General features: G+C 46.1%; 1 long non-coding RNA gene across 2 annotated transcripts; it reads right to left on the bottom strand.

Moving 5' to 3' along the window:
• Positions 1-5,280: 5,280 nt before the first annotated feature.
• On the bottom strand, positions 5,281-6,205 carry LOC127299464 (uncharacterized). 2 transcript variants are annotated; one of them, XR_011745963.1, is made up of 4 exons: positions 6,085-6,205; positions 5,810-5,975; positions 5,632-5,721; positions 5,281-5,429 (listed from the first exon to the last, which is right to left on the bottom strand). It is a non-coding gene; the product is annotated as an uncharacterized lncRNA (long non-coding RNA). The 2 variants fall into 2 exon arrangements; XR_011745962.1 differs by having other exon boundaries at positions 5,291-5,429; positions 5,847-5,975; positions 6,085-6,196.
• Positions 6,206-9,273: the final 3,068 nt, after the last annotated feature.

The following is a 9,273-nucleotide window of genomic DNA, read 5'->3' as shown; positions in this document are numbered from 1 at the left end:
AGGAGAAGGAGATGGAGACGAATCACTTACTTGCGCCTGGAAGCAGAGGCTAGGGCATGGCGAGGCAGTGCTCGCGCGGCCCTAACAGCTGCAAGTCCAGGGTAGGCGCCGGCGTTACGCCGACGAGCACGAACACCACCACAGCACGGCACGGAGACGACGGCACAAGTACTGCGAGCAGCACCTGCGCCAGGTCAGTCTCGGAGGCGCACACGTCGTCGGCGAGGACGAGAGCTCGCCGGAGATCGTCAATCGCCAGAGGCGATTCTCCACGAGATCCACAACGGAGGCGATCTACTAGGAGAGGAAGAGAGGGGGAAAACCACGCGGCCAGATCGATAGATCTGCGCGCGGCGGTTCTGATTTGGTAGGTGGCTACGGCGGGGGAGCTCGGAGCTGGCCGGAGCACGGCGGCGGCCATGGCGGCGACGCCATCGCCACGGGCGTCGCAGCAGGTTAGGGTTAGGTCGAGCGAGTGAGAGACGAGCGAGTGAGCGAGTGAGGTGGGCCGTTCGGCGCCACCAACCCGTTAAGGGACACGCCTTAGTGGGCTGTCCTGTGGGCCAGAATTAGTGGGCTGGCCCAATAGGGGCCAGGAGGGGTATTTTAGTCATTTCACATTTAAAAATAACCAGAATTTCACCAAATTTTAATAAATAAAATACAACTCTAAAAATCCATTAAAAATTGGATAGGTGAATGAAAAATTATTCTTGATAAGAATAAAATATGAAATAAAATTTAATGAACAAATTTAAATTTGTGAATTTTATGAATTTAAAATAAACATTTGGAATTTCAAATTATATTTCCTTGTATTAATAAATCAAGGAAAAATCCCAAATAAGTTCAAATACTTATTTTTAAATATTTCAAAATAAAAGTCTATTATTCCAAGTCATTTCTATTTGAAAAAGGTATCTTCCAAAGGAGGATATTCTATTCCTCTTTATTCTCAAAAATATAGAGACAACTCTATTATTTCAAATTATTTTGGAATAAATAATGAATCACCAAATAAAGTAGTTTTACTTTGAATTATGTTACCTTATGTGAATTAAAGTGGTTTATACATTAAAACAATTGTAAATTACTGCCAAAGGCATAAATCTTAACTCAACCCTAAATTGTAATAACTCATTGGGGTAAAGGGATTCAACATAAAATAATACATCCATGCATGCATCATTTGGATTTTATAACATTGTCCTTACCGGACAATGATGCTTCTTTACAGAACCCGAGGTCCAGGTTCCATCCAACGCATTGAACTGCACTATCTCGCAGTCCACAGGCAAGTTCACCCTTGCTCATGTCAATTTGAGTATTTTCTATCACTTTAATGCAAAGCTATATTACTTATCATTCCTGCATTGAAAATAAACTGTTACTTTTCCAATTATGAATATGACTATGTGGCTGGCAATGGAACCATGGTATGTGTTGATTGGTGGAGGTTCCATTGCAAGGGTACTATTCATCTAGGACTAAGTACCAATGCCGTCCAGTGATTCTAGCGCCGTACATATCGCGTTGACCATAAGATCTATAATGGCTCTGGGGAAGCCAGCTGTATCTTTTCCCTCTCGCATGCCAACGGATTGGTAATAAGGGTTGCCCGGATCAGTCTATCTTTGGTAAAGGTGGGGACATGTGGTCCTGCAGAGTCTACCATTAGATACAGGAGAGGGTAGACTTATTATCGGTCTATGAAGGATTGTAAGGGTTGTCCGGATGAGTCTATCTATGGTGTATAGGACAGGGCACATAAGTTGTTCGGATCAGTCTACCTTAACGGTATAGGAGAGAACAAGTGCCTGTGTTAGTCTACCCATAGATATAGGAGAGGACAGACTTACAAAAGGGTGGGTCTGCGAGGTCGCGGAGAAGGCGGTGTGGGCTTGGATCTTTATACCTGGCCTCACACCAAGGAAGTGTGAACGGGGGCAAGTCCCTGCGGATGGCAAAAAGGGTGAGATCTCTTATGGGAAAAGTAACGCACCTCTGCAGAGTGTATTAAATTGTGGCTGTCACTCCCTGTTCCGGGAAGGAATCGCTGACGCGCGAGGAAAGGAACTCCGTGAAGTTCTAGTCAACCTGTGAAGACTGACGGGCATAGTTTTCAGAATAAAATAAATCTTTTGAAGAAATGATTTCGAAACATGCATTGACCTAAGATTTTCTGATCGAGGGTCGTAGCTAGTGCATCAAACACCTTTTACTCTTTTGAACTTGCTGAGTACCTCTGTACTCACTTTCTTTCGACACCCTTGCTAGACTGTGATACGGAAGTGGAGACCATCGCCGATGGAGCACCAGGAGGAAGCTACGTGCTGGTCTACGAGGAACCTGATCTTACCGGAGGAGTTGAAGGAGTAGACTATGGGATAGTCTACGGACCCGATGACATGGAGGTGGAGGAGTAGTGATATACCTTAGTAATATAGAGCCGAGCAGCGTAGTGGCATACTTAAATAAGTTGCTGAGCTCTTTTCATATCTATGTTGGTTTGTAATAGTACCTTATGTTGTAGGGTGTTCTCATCGGACCTGTGAGAATACCAACTTGTTAAGACCATGATTGTAATATATTATCGAGTGTTATGACCTGCAATGTTTCTGTTGTATCACTCTGAGGGATGTGATATTTGTGAAGAAGTCCCTTCATGAAGATCATATCAACGACTTGTATACTACAACATGCAGTGGTATGCTGGGTCACCGCACTCACCCCTGCCATGTTGTACCATGCTAATCAAATCTTAACTTTGCCGGTAGAAAATGCAACTCCAACATAATTTGTTTGTCCGGGGTTCCGATCCCGCTTAATTTGAATAAGATGCATTGCACCATCCTTGCCATGTCATGCATATCATATCATGAGCATGCTGATTCTTCTGTCGTAGTAGTAAGACTTGCACCCGTTGTTTGTCCAGCATTTGCTTCTTCCCGGATAGGATCACGAAGCGGTGTGTGAGATACGACGAGTTCTCCGACAAGTACTTCTGCAGCTTTTCACAGGCGAGCCCTCTCCCTTCACCTACTCTCCCTCGCATTGCTATCCTTATGTTGCGCTTCTTTATCGAGTCACGTCTCCTATTCCACTTGTTTATCATAATAATCCTATATATATCATTCCTTACCCATAGCCGTTGCTTGATGTTTGAGCCTTGCGAGTCGTAGGCGTGTTTAGGCTCTGTTGTTTATCTCGATCTGTTATCGGGATATGTTGGGTTGTTGGGAGGTTATCACATGCTACATCCATTGTTGGAGATATACACACTTTACTTTATTGTTAACAACTAAAATTGTAAGCAGAGGCATCTGTGAGCCCCTTTGCGAAAGCATCGGAACTTTGACTCGCTAATGTCCCCTAGGATCCGAGTTCTTGTTATCTGTTCCGAGATTGAGCGCTCTACCCGTACGTGGGGACGTTTATTGGGACCCCCCCTCACCCATTACCTTTTCTCAAGTCAGTTGAAAAGGGGGCCACAACCTTGGTTTTATTTGCCTATACCATGTATGCCATGCTTTACTTACTGTTGCCTTCGGGTGTTTACTTCCTGTTGCCTTCGGGTGTTTATATTCTGTACTGTACCCCGCGGAATGTTTAGCGAAGCGTGTGGTTTGCACGCCTAGCCGTTAACGCAAACCCTGAGTCCGCTTCGGAGTACGGCCGGACTTCGTTATGGGTAGCTTAGTCGGGTGGCCCCCCTAGACTTTCTTGTTGAACTGGGAACGGTCTTGTTGTGAGACATCCACCTGTTGTAAGTGGGTCGAGCATGCGTATGGTTACATTTGGGCAACCCCTGCAGGGTGTACATCTTATCGATAAGCCGTGTCCGCGGTTATGGACGACTTGGAATTGTATAGCTTGATCATAGAACAACTTACACCTTATACTTGTTGTTAATAATCTTATAATAACTTGTGTAGTAATATAGCATTACTACAACCGATACCTAATAAAACTTGTCCACCGTTGAGTGCCTTTTACATTGCCTCTTCGCTTTGTTGAAGGGGATATGTGTAATCGGCTGGGTTATGTTTCTGTAGTATTTATCTGTTACCTTGTGCGCTCTCTTATCTTCTCTGAGTAGACGGATGTTGTAGCGTGTCTCTATTGGTTATAGTTTTGCTGCCGCTAAACCTACCATATAGCCCCAGGCGATATATATATTCGCCCGGCGAGCATAGCCATTTCTAGTCTCGCTAAGTACGTGCCGGAGTTCGTTCCTTGGTACTTACTCTCGCCTTTTCCCCTTTCTCTTTTGCTTCCTCCCTTTTGTCGGCAACCGATGGCCTGACTTTGACAGGTACGAGATGACGACGTTAGCAAGGTTACCCTTCCGGCTTGGCCTGGGCAGGGTTATGGACGCCGCTGGTTATCTTCAGGACTCTTAGTCCAATTGGTATCTTGTCCGTACTCGGACGTGTTTGATCTTCTGTATGAGTTGGATCTTTGTATTGTATATTTGTATCTTGACTCGTTGGAGTCGCTGTTGTAATATATGTTTCTTGTGGGCTCTATTGTAATCCTGTTGTAATGTTACCGCTCGTGTTAATTCCTCTGGCATCACGTGTGTGATTCGTCGCGCACGTCGTGTCGGAGGGCGTCTCTGAATCGATATCATGCGGATTTTGGCGGGTTCGCTGGAATCCTCATGGTACCGGTTTCGGGGCGTCGCATCTGCTAGCTTGTACCAGTATCCATATATACGACTGGCTTTTCATGCATGATATATATAACGTATCTATACCTTGATGTCGTTGGCGTTGCTGCGGAAACACTTCCTGGTCAGTCCATGCGAACCCTAGGTAACAGTCCCGAACTATATTATTATTTCTCCGAATCATGGTGCCAGCACCTTATGTTCCTTCAGCCCAACAGCTTGATACTTTGGTGAATGGTGATGACAACTTCTTGCTTGCTTTGGCAGTTCCTCTAGTTCTAACTTTCATAGTTCTCTCTATCAGTTTTCAGATATGTCTGTTTGATCGATGAACCAATATGTATTGATCGATTAACCTGTTAGGCCTTTGTTTTTTCAAATGGTGGAGTGTTGCTTTAAGTTCACGTGTTTGGTTTGCATCCAAACTAGGTGTTACATTCATCTTTTTGAGGAAAAAATCGTTTAAACTTCAGCCCTTAAACAACGGTTCAAACAACGCACTCCAAAAAAGAAATAAATAACTAGTTCTAAAAGATTCACCACGGATGCGGCGTGCCACCGCGTCGGCCTTCCTAGTACGGAGTGTATACACATCATATAAGTACTACATAGCGTATGCACGTAGCTCCTCCCTCACGTTGTACCAGTAAACTGAGTCTTGATCCGTGCAGGCATGAAATCATGTTGTCAAGTCATCACACGACGTGAAGAGCCGCGAGCAAGGCCAGCAGCAGCAGACTCCCCAAACGAACCGAGCCTGCAATGCAAAGCGAAGTTACGGCGTGGTAGCTCGTAGTCCTTTTCCACTTCTATTTGTGCTCTAGATACCCCAAGGGAGGTGGAATTTATAAAAGGGTGTGTATATATGTGGTGATGATTAGTTGGATGCATGGAACCTAGTGGGGATGAATTGCCTTTGGTTTTGGAGGGAGCAGTTGGCCCAGATGAACGGTCATTACCAGGTGGAGCCATGGAGGGCGACGATGACGGCGGTGACGGCGGTGGCGGTGGAGGGGTCGGAACCGGGCAGCCGTCCTTGCCAATAACACCTACACGCGCGAGCAGAGCTTAAGCAAAACAACAACAAAGAAGAAGAAGGGGACTAAATCTAACTGAACTCGCATCATTCTTCAGTACGTATATCATGGAACTATTTTCCAGCGGGGGATCTTACAGCCCTTGATGCAAGGGAGGGAAGGGTCGTTGAGCGAATTGGTCGCGCCTTGTTTGCACTGGCATCTCAAAGGTTTATCTTTTTCCTCCACGCAGGTGCCTTCCGGGCCACAGTCCATGAATAGGCAGGCTGGGCCAGAAAAATATAAGAAGAAATATCAGGCCAGCCATTGCGATTACTACAGTACAAGTGAAGAAACAATGGCCAGGTTTTGGTTGTGCAAGTTGAGAGAGTTTACGGTTAAGTGTCACATTGCTGCCAATTGGTGGGAACTTCGGGGTAGGGATGTAGCAGGTGAAATCCGTGGGGCCTACACAAGGAAACAAAGGAATGAATAATTCATCAATCAGAGTTTAACTTGAAGGAATTAAGAAGAAAAGCGTATAGTGCAGGTGCTTACAGAAGGGGATGTAGCAGGGAGCGGATGTCGGGATGGGGAGGAGGCGATGCCAGCCGGGGTAGCAGTCGCATACGTAGGCGCTCAGGATCGGGATCAGGTGCTCGTTGCAGCTGCCCATTCCGCAGCTGCTTACCCCGTCGCAAACTGACGCCGCCGTGCCTCCTGCAATAGCGGACCAAGTCATCCAGCAGCGTCAACACACACAGTGGACCTGCAACTGCAAGCGAGGAAGAGGCCGCGCGTAGAACTGACCGACGACCACGGTGGCCAAGGCCAGCAGCGCCACCAGCACCGCCGAGCTGCCGGAGATCCTCATCTTCTTACTATTTTCTCACGCTAGGAGGATTTTCTCTTTCTGGGGAGGGTGACAAACTGACAATGCAAACAGTAAATATATGAACATGCATATTAATTTGTGCGTACATGACGCTGGTGTCGGAGAGAGCAAAGCAGGGCGACGGCAATGCGCCATATTGCGCCATCCGGGTCACCATAGGTTTCATCACCTGTGGCAAGCTACGTACGTGTTGGGTTCTGTCATTCCCGTGTCCTGAGAACCTTCTGTTTTTTGGACACAGTAGAGAAATGGTCCAACCCTTTGTTTCATTCGATCCAGCGGCCCATAGTGGAACCTTATTATGGCTGTGGTCAACTTATCGATCGGGACGAAGCTAAGTAAATAAGGATGCCCTAAATCATGTTTCCCGGCTAGGTTTTCCAATTTACCATGGGAGTGACCAGCTGTCCTTACTTTCCTCAAAGTGACTTCCGCTCTACTATATTAATATAGCAACCACACCGATACAAGAATAACGCGACGGTTGACTGGGTGGGGAACCCCTGGCCCTCGGGGGCGATGGGTCAGGAGGTTACTTTTAAAACGCGATTTCATAATACAGTTCGTCTACCAGAAGATAAACATGTGAATCTTCTATATTTAAATAAATCAATGTTTAAAATAGTGTGCTAGGCTCTAGGCTGCCTTTAAATATTTCTGCTAAGCTAAATAGTACTACCTCCATCCGCAAATCTTAAGGCTTATATTATTTTTAGAAAGTCAAACTATGTCAAGTTTGATTAAGCTTTTACCAAAAATTATTAACATGCAAAATACAAACTAATATCATTAAATATATAATAAAATATATTTTCGTATCTATAAAATATTATATTTGTTGATAGATTGTTCTAAAAATTTAGTCAACCTTTACTTGGTTTATTTTAAAAAAAAAATATAAGCTTTAAGCTTGAGGATGAAGGTAGTATTATTGGAGTTTCTTTGGCTGGTAGTCCTCAATTCGTCATGTGGATTTGTACCTTAGCACCAACCACATCGGTCATCACCATTCAACAGTACCCTGCACGAAACTGCAGTACGTAGCTCTCTATTGATCACCTTGATCATTATATACGTACTTTGTTTGACTCTAACCTAGCCAGATATAGTATAGCGAGCGATCAATGCTGCCCTGCTATGCATATCTCCGTGAGAAGGCAGACTTTACTCAGACTTGGGAGGCACCAGGGAATCATATACGACTGTCCAAAGCATAGTTCTATCCTGAACAACAAGCAAGATTAAACGTTTAAAGTACTAGATCAGCCAGAATCCATTTCTTAGCTAGTACACAATTCCTTAATAGGCAAAAACAAAGCCTGGTCTCCTTCCTTCCCTCCTCTCTACTGTTCACAGGCGAATAGGAGGCGAAAAGGAGCTTGTTTTCCGGCGGCGGATCTAGCGCCTCCTCGCCCCCACGAGCCTCGGGCTCGTCGGTGGGAGGGGGGCCGCTGGGTTCTCCGCCCGGATCTGTATAGCTGTAGGATTAGGTTTAATCTTTCTAGCTACTACTATGCCGGCTCACGGTCTGCTTCCGGCGGCGTGGGTGGCGGCGTTAAATAAGCTCTCCTGGTCTCCGTTGAGACGTCGCCGTGGTGTGGCGTCTAAAGACCTTGGAGCGACTGTGTCTGGGCGAGATCGCCGTGGCGGCGGCGGGGATTTCGCTGGAGACTTTTGTTCCCCCTCTTCGTCCGCGTCACGCCAGTGCCCCCTCCAGCGCCGGCGAGAAGATGGGAGATCGGGTTCTGGAGCTCTGGTCGTCGGCCTGTCGAGGCCGGCGGTGGGCTGGTTGGATGTGTGCTCTGTGCTGGGTCTGAGGCCGGTGGTAGGCGGATCTCGTGCTTCTCCACGACCTCGTCGTCTGGTGGAGCTGGATTCGGAGGTTGAAGGTGAGCTCGGGGTTGTTCCCCGACCGGCGTTCCACAGCGAAAGGTGGGCATCTCTGATGCTTCTTTTGATGGTTCATAAAGCCTTTGTGGCGATGGAGCTTCTTCAACCTCAGGCGTTTGGTTCTCTGTTGCTCTTCCTGGTGGTGCTCGTCGGCGCCGGCGTCGAGCGACGGAGTAGTCTTGGTGTGGCAGGGATCCTTGAGGACTTCGGTGTAATTTTGCCTTTGTTGAGGGGTCTTTCTGCAATGTGTACGGGGTTACGTGTCCTTCTGGACCGTTCTAGTTCTGTGTGTACGTATTTTGTACTCGTTCTGTCTTTGACTTAATGAATATGTATACGCTTCAAAAAAAAAAAATTCCTTAATAGGCGAGAAAACTATACTGCTAGAGAGACGGAGACACAATTTTATACGGCATAAGGGCTGTAAGCTGTAGCCTCTTGTATATTACAGAGACAAGTAGCAATACAGAGTTCCCTAGCCGAGCAATAACTCATGTATGAAATTCTCATAAGATACCTCCACGCCTTCAATCGATATATTTGCGAAGATACAGAGCACGATCTAATTCTGAAGCTTTTGTGGATTCAGGATTGACGCCTACAATACCAAGGGAGAAAATATGACATCTTTTTGCTTTAGATTTGCAGATTTATCCCATTCTTGTGATAGCTTCCAGCGTTGCCCTCAGAACAAGATCGTCCTTGGTTGATCTTTTGTAATATTTATTCTTGGCTTTGGTTGACTTGCCAAACTGCTGGTTCCTGCATGTTGTAGACAAAAAAAAATGTCACCACATAGT

This window comes from Lolium perenne, chromosome 5 (genome assembly GCF_019359855.2).
Source record: "Lolium perenne isolate Kyuss_39 chromosome 5, Kyuss_2.0, whole genome shotgun sequence".
Classification (NCBI taxonomy): domain Eukaryota; kingdom Viridiplantae; phylum Streptophyta; class Magnoliopsida; order Poales; family Poaceae; genus Lolium; species Lolium perenne.
This window is presented reverse-complemented; position numbering and strand designations above follow the sequence as displayed.